The sequence below is a fragment of the Canis lupus genome, chromosome 3 (genome assembly GCF_048164855.1).
Source record: "Canis lupus baileyi chromosome 3, mCanLup2.hap1, whole genome shotgun sequence".
Taxonomy (NCBI): domain Eukaryota; kingdom Metazoa; phylum Chordata; class Mammalia; order Carnivora; family Canidae; genus Canis; species Canis lupus.
This window is the reverse complement of record NC_132840.1, coordinates 67,618,896-67,636,590: the sequence shown is the minus strand read 5'-3', so window position 1 is coordinate 67,636,590 and position 17,695 is coordinate 67,618,896. Positions and strand designations below refer to the sequence as shown.

Here is a 17,695-nt window from a genome sequence, read left to right as displayed (position 1 = left end):
ATAATAAAAATATTTTCAGGCATATAAAGCCTCAAACGGTTAAACAAGGACCCATATTGAAAACACTATCAGAAAAGAGACTCAGAAGGAAGCAAATTTAAGAGATGTAGCTAGAGGTGTAGGAAGTAAAGATAATCAAATACTTGAATAAAATTTGGTGTTTCTTTCAAAAATTAGCAAAGACCAAGGAAAATAAAATGAGAAAATTTGTAATAACCTAGACTTAAATTCTACACAATAAGAGGTGCTATCTTTAAGTTAAACATTTTAAATATAAAATAAATAAAATGATAAATTTATAGGAAGTAGAAGGGAGGAGAAAGGAGGAGATGAGAAAAATAGCCAAAATCAATGAAATAGAAAACAAAAATATAATACAGAAGATCAACAGAATCAAAAGTTGGTTTTTTGAAGAAACTAATAAAATAAGACAATCCTGTGGCAAGGATGATCAAGGAAAAAAAAGTAATTAAAAAACTAGTATTCTCCTTCTTTTAGTCACAACTTTAAAATTTCAAGAATCTGAAGCATAAATGAAACTGAGAGCAAAAGTGTCCATTTTGTTGTTCATAATATCTCCACACTACATAAACACATTTGAAGTAGATGGACAGATTCATAGAAAAATGTAATCTACTGATAGAATTAAGAAGAAATAGAAGTCCTTAGTAGTGCTACACTATCTGTTAAAGACATTAAAGCAATATAAAAATCATCTGAGACCAGTGGTTTTGTAGGCAAGTTCTACTAAACTTTTACAAAACATACCAAACTTATTACAAAGTGTAATAGAGAATAGAAAAAGAGGGGTATTCCCTAACTCACTTATGAGGCCATAAGTAAGTGGCCATAAGGCCATAATTTTTTAAAAAATTTAAATTCAATTAGCCAACATATGGCACATCACTAGTTTCAGATGTAGAGTTCATTAATTCATCAGTTGCATATAACACCCAATGCTTATCTCATCACATGAGGCCATGCAATCTTGATCCCCAATCCCCAGGTAAGACAAGGATAGTCTGAGAAAGAAAAATTACAGATTATTTCTTTGGGATCTCAGTGTAGAAATCCTAAATAAAAATATTTGCAAAGTTAGTCCTACAGAGTATACAAAGTAAGATACGCCATGTAGAGTTGTCTGAAGTATGCAAATAGATTTACAGAAAATCTGTAAGTGTAATTCATAACATTAACAGCTTTGAGGGCAAAAATAACACAGTCATTTAAAAAGATATAGAGAGAGGCACCTGGGTGTCTTGGTTGTGTCTACCTTTGGCTCAGATCATGATCTCAGGGTCCTGGGATCAAGCTCCGCATCAGGCGCTATGCTCAGTGGGGAGTCTGCTTCTTCCCCTCTCTCTGTCCCTCCCTCTTCTCATGCTCTCTCTCAAATGAATAAAATCTTTTAAAAAAAAGATACGGATAAATATTTCATAGAAATTTAGTATGACGGGCACTGAGGTGGGCACTTGGGATGAGCACTGGGTGTTATTCTATATGTTGGCAAATTGAACACCAATAAAAAATAAATTTATAAAAAAACAACTGAAAAAGTATACCCTCCCTAAAGCAGGAAATAAAATGTCACCATGCAACTTTTTTTAAAAAGAAATTTAGTATAAATTCATGATAAAAATTCTTACCAAGTCAAGAATTTGCTTAATCTGATGAAAGAATTACACCATGGCAAACATACTTAATGGTGAACAACAGTAGCATTCAATTTAAAATCAGGAATGAGACAAGGGTGCCCTGTATCATCACTTCTGTTTGATCTCGTATCGACAGTTTTTGTTGGTATGGTAAGGCAAGAAAAAGAAGGTAGAGGAATAAGAATTGGAAGGAGGAAATAGAACAGTCATTATTTGCTGGTGGCATGATTGCTTCAGAGAAAATCAAGGACTCCTGGGGCAAGTAGAAATAACAGGAGAATTTAGCAAAGTTAGCTAATTCCTGCGTGCCAAAATAATCACAAAATTTAACAAAAGACACCACCTCTGACATATTTTTAAATGTCAGATAAAAGTTTTAAAAAGATGTGCAGGATTTCTATGAAGAAAGTGTAAAACTATTGAGATTTACTAGACAAAGAAGTTCTAAATAAATGAAGTGAAATTCTAGGGTATTTATTTCTTTAAAGGAAAAATCTTTAGGATTGTAAATATTTCAATTCTCATATTGGTTTATAGGCTTACTACAATCCCAGCAAAAATTTCAATAGGATTTTAATGGAACTTGATCTCTTATTCTTGGAAGAGTCAAGGCCCAAGAAGTCCAAACATTTCTAAAGAACAAGAATAGGGAGGAAAGATTTTCTTTACTAGGTAACAGGATTTACTTTGAAGCTACAGTATAAACATAGTATGGTATTTGTTCAAAAGTAGAAAAATAAACCTTTGGGCAGATGAAAAACTCAGAGCCATACATTTATGGAACTTTAATATATGATAGATGTATTGTGGCAGATCAATAGGGAATAGAAGGACTATCTTATAAATGGATTTGTAAAAAATGGTTATCTATATAAAACAGATACTGATCCCTACTTCATACCATTTGTGAAAAAAGAACTCTAGATAAATTAAAGACTTGAATATTAAAAGTAAAATTTTACAAATTCTATTAGAAGATATAGGTAAATATCTTTCTGGTTTTGGAGTGAGAAGCATTTATTAAAGATACATTTTAAAAGATCAATAAATCTGGGGATCCCTGGGTGGCGCAGCGGTTTAGTGCCTGCCTTTGGCCCAGGGCGCGATCCTAGAGTCCCGGGATCAAATCCCACGTCGGGCTCCCAGTGCATGGAGCCTGCTTCTCCCTCTGCCTGTGTCTCTGCCCCTCTCTCTCTCTCTCTCTCTCTCTCTCTCTCTCTCTCTCTCTTTCTGTGTGTGACTATCATAAATAAAAATTTAAAAAAGATCAATAAATCTGGCTATATTAAAATTAAGATTTGAACATCAAAAAGAATCTTACAGAAAGAGAGGGTACCAATAGGAAGAAAGCTTTTACAACCTAATAGGCCAACAAAAGATTAATAGGAAGAATAAAGATTTCTTAAAATTAATAAGAAAAAGACTAGCCCATAGAATATGGGCAAGAAATACAGACATTTCGGAGTAAAAACACATATGACCAATAAAATCATTATGAGATGGTCAACTTCACTGATTGGGAAAGGCAAATTAAAACCACAATGAGATACCAATTTAGACCCATTCAGTGGGCAAAATTAAGGAGTATGACAGTGCCAATTATTACAGCAAATATGAATTGACAGGGTATCTTATATAAACTCTTGAAAGTGTAAATCAGTATGGCCACTTTGGGAAGTCTGTTATTATCTAAACATTGAATGTTTCTATATGCCGTAACTCAGCAATTCTTCTTCTAAGTATACACATAAGAGAAACTCCATGTACCATAGGTGATGTTAACAAAAACATTCCCAGGAGCACTGGAAACATTTAGTGAGATAAATACTTGAAACAACCCAAATATTTATTGATAGGAAATGGATAAATAAACGTGGCAACTTCACACAATGTCATATTATGTAACCAAACAAATAGCTATAAACAAAAACATGAATAGTCTGAGTGATACAGTTTTTTAAAAAAGGAAGTTCCCAAAGATCTTAGAGTTTAATTCCCTTTTAATCATGTTAAAACTAAAGAAAATGGAATGATCTTTAGAAATACAAATGTGTGATAGAGCTGTAATTTAAAAAATAAGTTATAATAATAACCTCAAAATTCAAGGAAGGGGCAGTAGAAGAATAGATTGGGGAGAAACCCAGAGGTGGGTGTAAATGATTGTTAATGTTCTAATTCTTATATTGGGTGGCTGGTTTACATTTATATCATTAATAACAAACAAATACACAAAAAACTACATAGCACATCTAAACAAAAGAGGGCCATGCTGAGGCCAATAATCAGAGTGTCATGAATCAAAGATAATTCAATTCTCTGCACTTGAATGGAAAGGAAAATATGATACCAACTCCTCTGCTATGTTTTATTATTAGGTTATAATTAACCCACACACCAATTCTAGTTTTGGTTTCTACTACAATCTTCCTTTTACAAATGGACCAAATCTTAGCGAGTTAACACAATCTGCTCAAGGCCACCAAGCGAGCAAGTGGTGGATTCAGATTTTGAAGAGTCATCTGTTTGACTCTAGGGCCTCGTCCCCAACTGCTGATGGTATTAGGCTCCCTGTCACCAAAACCGGTTTACTCACTACGATATCAACCAAGAGGAGTTGTTCTGCTTGAAGAGAACAATCTCTAAATATGTGAGGGTAAAAGGTCACCCAACAAGTATTTTGCCACATCAAGTTGAAGATTTTGCACATCTGTGTCATGATGGAAAAACGGTGTTAAAATGAAGTCACATACCATGTCATTAAGTAAAACGAATTGGAATGTGGAAGAGCTCAAGTAAGAAATGCACTGTTGGATTCATTCCTCTGGTATCTATAACATTACTTCTTCATATGCCATTCAAGAATGCAAAGATAAGAAGTGTTTACAAAACGTTTTTAGTGGCTCTAAGTTTGCTTTATGTCTAATTTATGCTACTTTGTGACCTCATTCTTCTGGTTTATTTCCTTCAAGAATACCAAATGTGATGCTCATGCCCCCTCTACTGGTCAGTCACATTTTGTTGTAAGTATCTTCCTAAGTAGACCTCCATCCGACTATCAAAAGATTAGATAATTTTTCTACTTTCCTGAATTTTTTTTTTTTTTTGCTTTTGAGGGCAGAGTTGATAGTGAGAAATATTATATAAATATATATACACACATTATATACATTTTAAAAATTTATATATATATAATTTTATTTTATTTTATTTTTATTTAAAAAGACAGAATGTCACCAAGAACCTGTTTGTGGGCAGGTGCCACGTAACTTGTACAGATACTTTTGGGGAAGAATATCGGAGGTGTGGGGATCAGCTTGAGAGGCAGGCTCTGCAGACTTTGCTTTACAGCTAAAAGAATCTATTAGTTTTCTTCAACTCATCAAATTAAATCTATTAGTTCCTATAATAGATGTCTGTCCTTTTGGGTGTATCTCTACCCCATATCCCCTGAAGTTGGTGTTCTCTCCTCTTTCCTGTGTTTATAGGTCAAATTGATTTGTCAGAGTAAAATGAAGGCCTCTGAGGGCAGGAATCACATTTAATTTTCTGTCAGATGCAGCCTCCAACTCCTAAATAGTGCATACCACATGGTAAATAACAATTATGCTACTTAGCTACCCGGTCTCAAATTGCCACGTAACAGCAGAAAAAATCCCATTCAGTACCCCAAGGAAATCCAAATCAAAAGGATGAAAGAAGAGGCTGTCCACTCCTCAGAAGACTAAATACAGTGATTTTACTGTTGTGCCCATAATCACTGTTTAATCAGAAACATTTCAGGTATGTTTTTCCCAAGATGCTGAAGTTCAGTAGTCAAGTTCAAAAAACATCTATTAAAAAAACTTCCTTTTTCTCTACCCCTGAACCTTCAAATCCTTGATCTCTTATTCTAAAATTTATATGGAAGAGTCAAGGCCCAAGAAGTCCAAACATTTCTAAAGAACAAGAATAGGGAGGAAAGATTTTCTTTACTAGGTAACAGGATTTACTTTGAAGCTACAGTATAAACATAGTATGGTATTTGTTCAAAAGTGTCTAAATCCTTAGACACTTAAGAGGGCAAAACAATATGGCTCTTTTATTCTTTTCAACTTATGTACCATTTTATCACAAAATCCTGATACAAATATAGAAGCAACTCTGAGTATCAAGAAGCTGGACATGAGGCAGCAAGCTTTCGTGAGCAGGAAGCTAGGAGTCCTGGGTTCTGGTCTTGGCCCACCAACTGTAGCTAAGTAGTCACTGGAGAGTTACTTCCATTTACTTTGTGCCTCAGTTTCCTCACTTGTAAAGTAGTAATAATCCTAACTTCTCTATATGCTAACTTCACTGGGTAGGTAGGTTAGGTATGGGAAAGCACTTTGTCAATAATTTTTTTGTTTGTAGGTCCTCTTCTCACTCCGCATTCTCTCTGGAGCAGAGTAGAGAGGGACATGTCACATGCACTCTTTCTTACTCCATCATGCATCCAGACACTGGGCATTTCTGACTGACCTCACACTCACAAATTACTAAAGAGCATAGGACCCCTCTCCCACGTGGGCATCCTGCATTGACATAGCATGGCCATAAGCCTAGACACCCACTTGGCTAAGAACTACTGTTTGGGCAGACATTTGAATGATGGAAGTACTTGTAGTACTTTAAGCGTAAAGACAAGTTAATCAAGTCTTAAAATCTTCCCTTTAAACAAGAATGAAGAGACTTTTCTGTATCCAATTATTGTCCTCTGATAGCACTGATAATACATTTGTTTTACTTCTTTCATGCTCACAAATTCAGGGTGGTTTTACAACTGTTGCACATGGGGGCTGAGCAATGTTTTGCAATGTTAAGTAATTCATACCCCTCTTAAACTGTGTGTATATCAAGGTCTAATTAAAACATTAATGAAGCATGATACCAATTCACTAATTTTTCACATTGGCAACTACAAGGACAATATATTTTAATGAGGAATGGTCTTCTTTTTATAAGTCATTTAATAACATTAAATTTTCAAAAATTAAATTTAAAAAGTTTAAACTGTTGACATTATCTTTCATATTATCTGCTATTTTAGTATCTATATTCTTTCCTTTTAATTTCAATGGATGCTTTGTGAATACTTTAGAAGAGACATAAGTTGTTTGACAATATATGAAAAATCTACATTTTAAAGTTTTACATTTAGTTTTCATTTTTGATAAAAATATGGTAACATTTTACACAGTTTGAATACGTATTTATTTCATTGTTGGTAAAATAAAAATTGTATGAAAATCTTCATTTTCACTACTTAGTGATTTTGTTAAAATAACAGCAAATATAGTAGATACTCTATAAATATTAAAGATAAAATGCAAATTTAATAAAAAAATTTTAAAGATTTTATTTATTTATTCATGAGAGACACACACAGAGAGAGAGAGAGAGAGAGAGAGAGAGAGGCAGAGACACAGGCAGAGGGAGAAGCAGGCTCCATGCAGGGAGCCCAACGTGGGACTTGATTCTGGGTGTCCAGGATCATACCCTGGGCTGAAGGCGGCGCTAAACCGCTGAGCCACCCAGGCTGCTCAAATTTAATAAATATTAAGCTATCTTGAAGAGTATGAATCTTACTCCAGAACAGAAAAATCTATTGTAGAAGTAGTTTCTCAAGTGGGGTTTCTTAAGGGGGGATAGAAGATGTGCCATGATGGGGCAGGGGTTGGGGAGTGAACTTCTCAAAGTCTTTGTTAAACATATTACATCTTCTGGAATACAAATTTTCTCCTTTAAGCTTTATTTATGAAAAACAGAGTAGGTATGAGATTTAAACAAATATTTAAGATAAACAAGACTTTAGAGAAGTGTTTATTTCCTAAGGAGAATGTTGGACCACTTTCCCAGGGCTGTGCATTTACACATTTGGGTGCCTGTGTGTGTGTGTAGCTGGCACTCTTTTCTCTCAGGACTTCACTGGAAAAGTTTAAGAGGCACTAAGAGAAATAATAAACATCTGACTTAGACAAGTTTTTAATAGGCCCAGGGAGGGCTTGACAGAACCCTTTAAAAATCCTTCGTTTGAAGAGGAGTGAAACATTATACCATGTGGCACTTGGTTATTTTTGTATGTGGCACTAATGAGACTCATTCATTAATTCTGTTCCTGAGCAGACTGGTTAATTGAACTCTTCAGTTTTACTGAGATGACCGAACCTTGGCTGACCTAATGTGTCACTGCTTGGTCACTGGCAAAAGCGAAGGAGAGAATGTGGAAGGCACAGCACAAGCCAATAGTGCTTTGGAAAAACAACTCAACTAATGTCTTAGGTGGGTAAGCAGTGCTCTCTTCATGCAGATCTGTACTCTGAGTTCTCAGTTCCACTGAGGCACTGTGAAATCCCAAGTGAGTGCCATCCTTCTGTTCCCCTCTGCTCTATTTTATCAGGTCTGCAACATGAGTGTGGTGATAGTAGGGAGGAGAGTCAGAAAACAAGAAACAATGTCAGGGGAAAGGTGGCTTGGTCCTAGTTCTGCCTTGAGCACTAAAGTAGTTATGAAATTTGGATCAAGTTCACTCAACTTGGGATGCCTCAGTGGCTCAGTGGTTGAGCGTCTGCCTTTGGCTCAGGGCGTGATCCTGGAATCCCACATCAGGCTCCCTGAATGGAGCCTGCTTCTCCTCCCTCTGCCTATGCCTCTTCCTCTATCTGTGTCTCTTGTGAATAAATAAAATCTTAAAAAGAAAAAAGTTCACTCAACTTTGCTAGGCCCCGTTTTCCTCATTTGCAAAGGAGAGCTTTAGTTACCATATAATCTCTAAAGTTCCCTCTAATTCTAATGTTCTGGATTATTTTTGAACATCTACCAGCAAAGTTGTCCTTCACTTTTGTAAAACTTCACCGCCCCCCCCCCCCACCAAAGTGTAAATTTAATGAGATTCAAAAAAGGCTTAACCAGATAGCTTTTACAAACTCTGTTAGGATCAATGAGTTTCTAAGCTTCTCAAAATGTAACGGTTATACCCATAGTTTTGGATTTTGAATTGGAAGTATCAGGAGAAAAGAATGATGTCCATTAAAAAAGTATTTCCTAGCTTTGTACCCTGAAAAGGCCTAGAAACAGAGACCCAACTAGGAGCAGTGAGCACTCCTAGCACCCAGACTAAGGTCTCTATGTATGTTTTCTTTAAAAGTAATCAAGGATGCTGTGCATGCCAACCAGACCCCTTTTCAGGAGAAAGGCCTTATTCCCCCGCAAGCTGAGGACATTGGCGGCTGTTGGCTCTTAGCTGAGTCACTATCTGGGCATTTCCCTAAAACATGATTTCTCAATCTCAGTGCTATTGATATTTTGGACTGGATAATTTGTTGTAAATGACAACCCTTACAATATGATTATCATCTAAAGAACAAACTGATTGTAATCTTGGCAGGTTCTCCTTTTTGCTCTAAAGGCTTGCTGTGTTCTTTGGACAACTCAATTGTTCTGAAGTATGGTCCCCTTGCAAAATAGTTAAAGTAAACATTCTTAAGGGTTTCGGGTCTCAGTTCTCCTTTCACAACTGATAACTGTTGAAGCTAGATGAAAGGTCCTTTAGGTCTTTTTTAATGCATCTACTTTTGTATATACTCCCAAATTTGCTTAAGAAAATATGATACATTGGGGGTACACACAGTGTCAAAGCTACTGTTAGTGCTTTCATGCAACAACACAGAGTTTAATCCAATTTTAACTAGTTTCCATACTTGAAGGCTACTCTGAGGCTGTGTTCAATTTTAAAGCATATGCTACTGAAGATGATAAACCATCACAAAGATGGTACTGGAGTTGGCTACATAGAACCAAGGAAAGTTATCTTTTATGGTTGTAAAGCTTGGTTTTCTGGCCTCACTAGTGATGGTACGTTCCTTAATGTCAAACGACAATGAAGGGAGCCAGAACTTACACATTATTTGCTATATTCAGTGTGCATGTAAAACATATATATGGCCTTTGACTTATGATGGCTCAGCTTACAATTTTTCCACTTTACGATGTTGTGAAAATGAGCAAAAGTGATACAAGTTCAGTAGAAAGTGTATTTCAGATTTTGAATTGTGATTTTTTTTCCCAGGCTAGCCTCATGTCATACAATCCTCTTTTGTGATGTTGTGTAGTTCCCAGTCAGCCATACAATCATAAGGGTAAACAATTGATACACTAACAACCATTCTGCACCCAATAACCATTCTCTTTGTCATTTTCAGTATTCAATTACATAAGACAGTCAATATCTTATTATATAAGTCTGGCTTTGAGTTAAGAGGATTTTGCTCAACTGTAGGCTGATGTGCATGTTCTGAGCACATCCAAGATAGGCTAGGCTAAGGTAGGATGTTCAGTAGATGAGGTGTATTAAATTCATTTTCCACTTAAAATATTTCCCATTTATGATAAACTTATCGGGATGTAATCCCATCGTAAGTCAAGGAAGATCTGTTGATCCAAAAGCTATGGCAACTGAAAACTATTTGTTTTAATCAGTGTTTGGGAAACAAAAGCTGGTATTTAGCTTCAGGGTTGGCTTCTTCAGCACTGGTATTGGCAGATCCAATTCACAATAAAGTCCTACAACACTTGTGTTGTTTTTTAAAAATCCCATATGGACTTACTTTGTAAAACCTCTTGGCACATTAGCACATTTTTGTTTCCTGGAGGTTCCTTTGGATTTGTTTGGCTTTGGTATCATGATTATTTATTATATTTTTCCTTGCAATACAGAAAGAAAGAATACACTTGTTACATTTTGTCATTAATGCATTTAACAAGTATTTATTGATCTGTGTCCAAGCCGTTGTTCTTGGCACTCTGGAAAGATGTAAAAATGAATCTGATAAATATTGTGATCTCAAAATACTTTCAGCCCAATAATGAAGACAAGTGATGGGCCAGGCATTGAACTAGGTGCTAATAAATACAGAAATTAGAGAAGGCTTTGTGGAGAGAATAATCTGGAAAGTATAGTCATAAAGGACAAATTTGAGTTAGCCAGAAAAAGTGGAGTGGGGTAGAAGGTGTCCTTTAAGGAGATGGCACACTGAATACAGAGAAGTGTGAGGGTGACTTGATGTAATGAGCACTGGGTGTTATATATAACCAATGAATCACTAAATTCTACCCTTAAACTAATAAGTTAAAAAAAAAAAAGTGTTGGGATAGACCAAAAAATAAACACAAGAAAACAACTATGTCCTATATTTGCAGATCTAAAAACCTGATCCTTTAGGTCTCAGAGTAGACTGGAATCAGTCTGGAGATAGAGCCACAGGAATGAAATCATGGTGGTTTTATATGTAAACCAGACTAGTATCTTGATAATCTTAAGGAAATATATCATGCAGACCAGAATGCCCATGACCTGAATATTTCTCTTTCTCCAATAGATCTATGTGAGAAGCTTATTTATGATTATTAAGATTGCTTTGTAATCCTGGCATCAGAATTGGGGTTTAGTCTGTTACATGCATCTCTGGTTCTAGTCTATACTAATATATGCATCTCTGCAAAATGGAATAGATCTGATGAATTTTTTTTTTTTTTTAAGAGACAGAGAGTGAGCTCATATGCATGTCAGAGGTGGGTACAGGTTAAAGGGGAGAGGGAAAGAGAGAATCTTAATCAGGCTCCATGCCTAGTGCAGAGCCCGATGCCAGGCTTGATTTCACAACCTGAGATCATGACCTGAGCTGAAATCAAGAGTCTGGCTTTTAACTAATTGAGCTACCAAGGCACCCCTAGATTGACGAAATTTGAGGGCCTTGTCTCTTTAAGTAGTACTAGATGTTACAAATTGATCACCATAGTTTTTTTTCTTTTGTTTTTAAAGATTTTATTTTTAAGCAATCTCTACACCCAGCCCCTGAACTCACAACCCCAAGATCAAGAGTTGCATGCTCTACTGATTGAGCCAGCCAGGTGCCCTGATCATCATATTTTTTCTGTGACCATTTCTTTTTTGTTTATCTGCATTGACCATCTAGGTTTTAATTGTCATTTCTTAATTTTACATGTCCAATTGCCAAATCGTATTAATTTGGCTTCCTTAATGTCTCTTGAATTTATATACTTCTTTTGATCACCACTGTCTTCATAATCTCTTGTCTTTATTCTTATTGACATAACCTTCTAAGTGGTCATATCCCCGCCCACCCCACCCCCACTCCCCAGTTTTGTCCTCTTCTAGTTTCTTTTTCACACTCTGGCTATGATGAGCTTTCTGAAGTACACATCTGATCATGTGATGCCACTGTTAAAACCCTTGACTGTCTCACACAGTGTGTGGCTCCTAAACACAAATAGTGCAGTAGGGGATACCATACACAGCACTACTTCAAGTTTTGAAAAAGTAGCCAGTTTGTCTCATCCATAGAAACAAAGAGAAAGTCAAGCAAAATGGGGAGATAGAGGAATGTGCTCCAAAAGAAAGAATAAGAAAAAAAATCTCAGAAAAAGAAGTAGAACAGAGATAAGCAATGTGATTATGATTATGTGATTAAGCAATGTGAATGTGATTATATCCGTAAGGATCTTGATGAGAAACAGAATTTACCTCAGATTGGTTAGTGGAGAAAACTTAAATGAGAGTGCTACTTGAGTAAGTGACTGGGTGATGGGCACTGAGGTGGGTACTTAACGGGATGAGCACTGGATGCTATACTATATGTTGGCAAATCGAACTCTAATAAAAAAAATACAAAAAAAATGTGCTACTTGCAGATAAATAGATAGGGTTAAGAAAGCAAACATGGAATGGAAGCTACTAAGAGATAGCCACAGGGGGAAGCTGTTACTACCCTAGGGTTGATGGAGAAGGAATGGATTTGTTGGCTCACAATGAGTGCTGGAGGAAGGGCCAGAGGGCACAACCAGTTCTATTGATAAGACATCAAAGTGGGAAGGGAGTGGGGAAGAGATACAATGACCTTGCCTGGAGAGGATCCACTGGAGCTTCCCATTGTCCAAATTGTAAGGGAAATCAGCTGACAAGGGAGTCAGGTGATGCAGTCTGTGGTGGTCAGTTGGGTGTGGCACAGAGCAGGGCATAATAGGATAGAATATGGAGTTGAGCAGGGGTGAGGGTGAGATATGGCAAATGATGGATAATCAGCATGGGGATTCATAATATCTAGCTTGCTTAACAGTGTTATTAGGAGGACTAAAGGGGATGTTGGTGAAAGTACTTGTCACAGAGTGGGTGCTCAGTGAGTTCACAGCCTTTCTTTTTTATCATAATCCAGCCCCTGGAAGAGAGTAGATGCTAGCTAAATGTTTGGTAAACCAGTTTTAATGTTTCTTTTCATGCCGTTTTATTATTTCCTGTAAAATGAAGTTTAGTGGTTTCTATACCTCTCTCCTTTATGACCCCAAAAGAATTCCCTTCCTCATCAGGACTAGAGACCTGTGATTCTTCTCTTTCCCATGCTTTTTATTTTCTAAAAATTTTAATGGAAACTTTCAAGCACACCGAAAAATAGAATACAATAAACATCCATAGGTCTCTCATTCACTCTAAGAAAGTAATCAACAGCTTGCTTATCTTGTTTTCATTCATCCTCTCTACCTTTTTTCTCCCTAGCACATTTTAAAACCAATCAGATCATTTTGGTATAAACCTCTTTAGCCAATAAAGCCTTTTATGTTTTACTAAACCATTGGCTGTCTTCACTTCGGATAAAGCAAAGGTAAATTTTTTTTTTATTCATAGGGATGCAGAGAGAGAGAGAGAGAGAGAGAGAGAGAGAGGCAGAGACACAGGCAGAGGGAGAAGCAGGCTCCATGCAGAGAGCCTGAGGTGGGACTCCATCCCGGGTCTCCAGGATCACGCTCTGGGCTGCAGGCAGCGCTAAACTGCTGCACCACTGGGACTGCCCTAAAGGTAAATCTTTAATTTTATCTAATGTTCTATGTTCAAATTTTTCCAATTGTCTCAAGATGTCTTTTCTGATTAGTTTGTCCATATCAGTAATGGAACAAGGTCCCCACATCTGTAATTTCTTTGAATTCTAATCCAACCTGAGACTGGTGTCTGCCCTGGAGGCAAGTTGTTGTGAGGACCTGATATGGGGCATTTGGGGGCCACCCTCATGGGTAATAGTCCCTCCTGTGTTTTCTTGACCATCCACACAAAAGAGGCAGCTCCAGATCCCCCAAATTGTTGTTAGCTTTCCAGCCTACCCAATGCAGTGTAGTATTGAGGCTAGGGAAGAGGTGGTTTGAGAGGAGTTATCTGCCAAATAGAATAATGTGCTGTGATGTCTAGTCCAACTCCATTTATTTAAGACTCTTGTTTATTGTAGTACAGGTAGGGCTGGGGATGAAATGATGAGGATGCTGTGGCATAGGTTTAGGTAAAGTTCCTCAGCTGTAATCCTACCTTCTGATCTTAGTCTCTTATAAAATCAGCTGTTAGGGCTATGTGGCCATCTGTAGTTACAATCAAGAATAGAAATTAAAAAAAAAAAAAGAAATTAAATGAGAATTAAAAAAATAAAAATAAAATCAGCTGTTAGAGATTCTAGAAAAAAAAAAAAACAACCAAAAAACAAATTACCACCAAGCTTCTTTGGCCCCTTTCCTTTTGTGGCTTCTTTAGGGTCAAAGGAAATGTCTGTAATTCATGCACTGAGATGAAGAAGGAAGTTACAGGTTATTAAATCCAACCTTCCAACCAGTAGGAGACTGCCTCTGATGATAAGAACTAACACCGTGGTCAAGTGACTGAAAACTACGTCTGGGGGCTCCAAATCCTATCCCCTCCAGGGAATTACACAGCCTGTGTGTGAGCCTCGAGGGAATGAAGACTTTATAATTCTCACAGTTAGCAGGTATCTTCCTGGGTTTCAATGAAATCCCTCTTCCTCTGTTGGGAGGTTTGCTCTGTTGCTTCCCAGAATTTGGGAAGTGGGAGATGTAAATATATGATGGCTGGAAAATGCACTTTAATTTACAGTAGAAACAGTCTCTTTGCCTCAGTACAATTAGACTAAAAGTGTACCAGGCTCCTAAACACAAATAGTGCAGTAGGGGATACCATGCACAGCACTACTTCAAGTTTTGAAAAAGTAGCCAGTTTGTCTCATCCATAGAAACAAAGAGAAAGTCAAGCAAAATGGGGAGATAGAGGAATGTGCTCCAAAAGAAAGAATAAGAAAAAAAATCTCAGAAAAAGAAGTAGAACAGAGATAAGCAATATGCCTGATAAAAAATTTCAAGTAATGATCCTAAAGATACTCACTGGGCTGGAGAAAAGAGTGGAAGAACTCAATGAAAGCTTCGATAAAGAAATAGAAAATGTTAAAAATTGAATACAGTAACCAAACTAAAAACACACTAGAAGAGGTCAACAGTAGACAAGTGGATACAGAAGAACTTAGTCATCTGGAAAAGAGGGTAATGGAAAGCACACAGCTGAACGGAAAGAAAAAAAAAAGAATTAAAAAAAAATAAGGATAGATGAAAAGATCTCTTGGACAACATCAAGCAAACATTTGCATTATAGAAGTCCCAGAAGAAGAGAGAAAGGTATAGAAAACTCATCTAAAGGAAATATAAACTGAAAACTTGTCTAACCTAGGAAGGGAAATAGACATCCAAATCTAAGAAGCACAGAGTTCCTACCAAGATAAGCCCAAGGAGGTCCATATGACGGAACATAATAATAAAAATGTCAAAAGTTAAAGATAAAGAAGTCTTAAAAGCAGCAAGAGAGAAAGAAAGTTACTGCAGGAGAAAACCTATAGGCTATCAGCTGACTTTTGGGAGGGAGTGGCATGATATAGTCAAAATGCTGAAAGGAAAAAAAAAAACCTATAAGAACACTCTACTTGGCAAGGTTATCATTCAGATTTTTTAAAATAAAGTATTTATTTAATTTTTAAAGATTTTATTACTTTGAGAGAGCAGGGGAAGGAGCAGAGGGAGAGAGGGGAGAAAGAATTTCAAGCAGGCTCCATGCTCAGTGGGGCTTGACCTCAAGACCCTGAGATCATGACCTGAGCCAAAAATCAAGAGTCAAATGCTTAAATGATGGAGCCATCCAAGTACCCCTATCATTGATATTTGAGAGATAATGAGTTTCCCAGACACACACACAAAGATAAAGGAGTTTATCACCACTAAATCAGCCTTACAAGAAATATTAAGGGGATTTCAGGTGGTAAAAGGCCATAATTAGACATAAGAAAACTATGAATAAAAAGATGTAAAATATGAAATCATATACATAAAATGTAGAGAAGGGAGTAAAAAGGGAAGAGAAGGGGAAAAAAGTATTTTTTATTTATTTAGAATGTGTTTTAAAATAAATGACCAAATTAATATAGACTTCTATTTACTTACAATGTTATGTATGAGCCTCATTGTAACCACAAACCCAAAACTTAGGATACACAAAAAATAAAGAAAGCACAAAGAAAGAGAAGAAGAGAAGAAACAGAGAAAACCACAAAAACAACCAGAAAACAAATTTTTTAAATGGCAATAAGTACAATATTATCAATAATTACATGTAAGTGGCCTAAATGCTCTGATCAAAAAGACACAGAGTGGCAGAATGGATAAAAAAGGCAGACCCATCTATATGCTACTTATGTGAGATGCACTTCAGACCTAAAAACATAACAGACTGCAGGTGATCAGATGGTAAAACATTTACCATGTAGCAATACTTTTATGAGACAAAATAGACTTTAAAACAAAGACCGTCACAGGAGACAGAAGAACATTACATAATGATAAAGGGATAAATCCCAAACCAAGATATAATGATTATAAATACCTATACATCTACCACTAGTGCACCTAAACACGCAAAGCAAATGGTAACAGACATAAAAGGAGAAATTGACGGTAATACAATAGCAGCAGATTTTAACACTCCACTTACATCAATGGATAGGTCATCCAGACAATTAATAAGGAAATGATGCTTTTGAATGATACATTGTACCAGATGTACTTCACTGATATATAGAACATTCCATCCAAAAACAACAGAATACATATTCTTTGCAAGTGCAAATGGAACATTCTCCAGAATAGATCACATATTAGGCCATAAAACAAGTCTTAATAAATTTAAGGTTGTAATTCTACATCTTTTCCTACCAGTATGAAACTAGAAATTAATCACAGGAAAAATAAAACCTGGAAAGCTCACAAACATGTGAAGACTAAACAACCAATGGGCCAATGATGTAATCAAAATACATGGGGACAAATGAAGATGAAAACACAATGGTCCACAATCTGGGACACAGAGAAAGCAGTTTTAAGAGTGAAGTATATAGCAATACAGGCGTATCTCAAGAAACATTAAAAAACAAACAAACAAATCCAATCTCATACCTAAAAGAACTAGAAAAGAAGAACAAACAAAACCCAAGGTGAGTAGAGGAAAGGTAATTCAGATCAGAGCAGTAATAAGTGAAATAGACACTAAAAAAGTAATGGGGGAAAAATTGATGAAACCAAGAGCTGGTTCTTGGAAAAGACAAACAGAACTGACACCCTTACCCAGACTCAAGAGGAAAAAAAAAAAAAGACCCAAATAAATAAAATTAAAAATGAAAGGGAAGTTACAGCCACTAGAAGTAATAAATGAGATGTTCACTAATGGGAGTTTTTTAAGGATCAAGGACAAGAAGAGCTAGATGCAGTGGTGACCCCTTAGCTATTATCTGCTGCTGGTTGATTGTCCAAGGGAACAGTTGGGCAGATCAAGCCACCAAGTTGGCAGCCCATATAAAGACGACAAAACCTGCTAACTAAATATCAACCCCAATATTCCTGGAAGGATGGGAGGACCTCAGGAGAGCTAAGGATTGGAGATTTGGACACTGCACTGCTCCTAAAGCCAACTGGAAATATAATGAATCCTTATCCCAGAACCTCTTATGGAAGAAATGATTCTCCATATTCACCACTGCATCCATTATGGGTGAGATGCTGAGATCACATCAGAATCCACAGCTTGCCTACACGCTGTTAGTAAGGAGAACATTGAAGAGAATGCTGCTTAGACCAGTAAGCTTGAT

The 17,695-nt window shown here is 36.5% G+C and overlaps 1 long non-coding RNA gene across 6 annotated transcripts in view; it reads left to right on the top strand.

The window, feature by feature from the left end:
* LOC140630943 (uncharacterized) overlaps window positions 1-17,695 on the top strand; it is a 78,800-nt gene that overhangs the window by 12,578 nt on the left and 48,527 nt on the right. For 3 of the 6 annotated variants that reach the window (XR_012028630.1, XR_012028629.1, XR_012028628.1), the window contains exons 2-4: window positions 7,794-7,949; window positions 13,366-13,536; window positions 14,254-14,485. The exons of 1 other annotated variant lie outside the window; for it this stretch is intronic. This is a non-coding gene — a long non-coding RNA (uncharacterized lncRNA). The remainder of the gene's footprint in view (window positions 1-7,793; window positions 7,950-13,365; window positions 13,537-14,253; window positions 14,486-17,695) is intronic. 2 more of the 6 variants (XR_012028625.1, XR_012028626.1) reach the window with 2 other exon arrangements.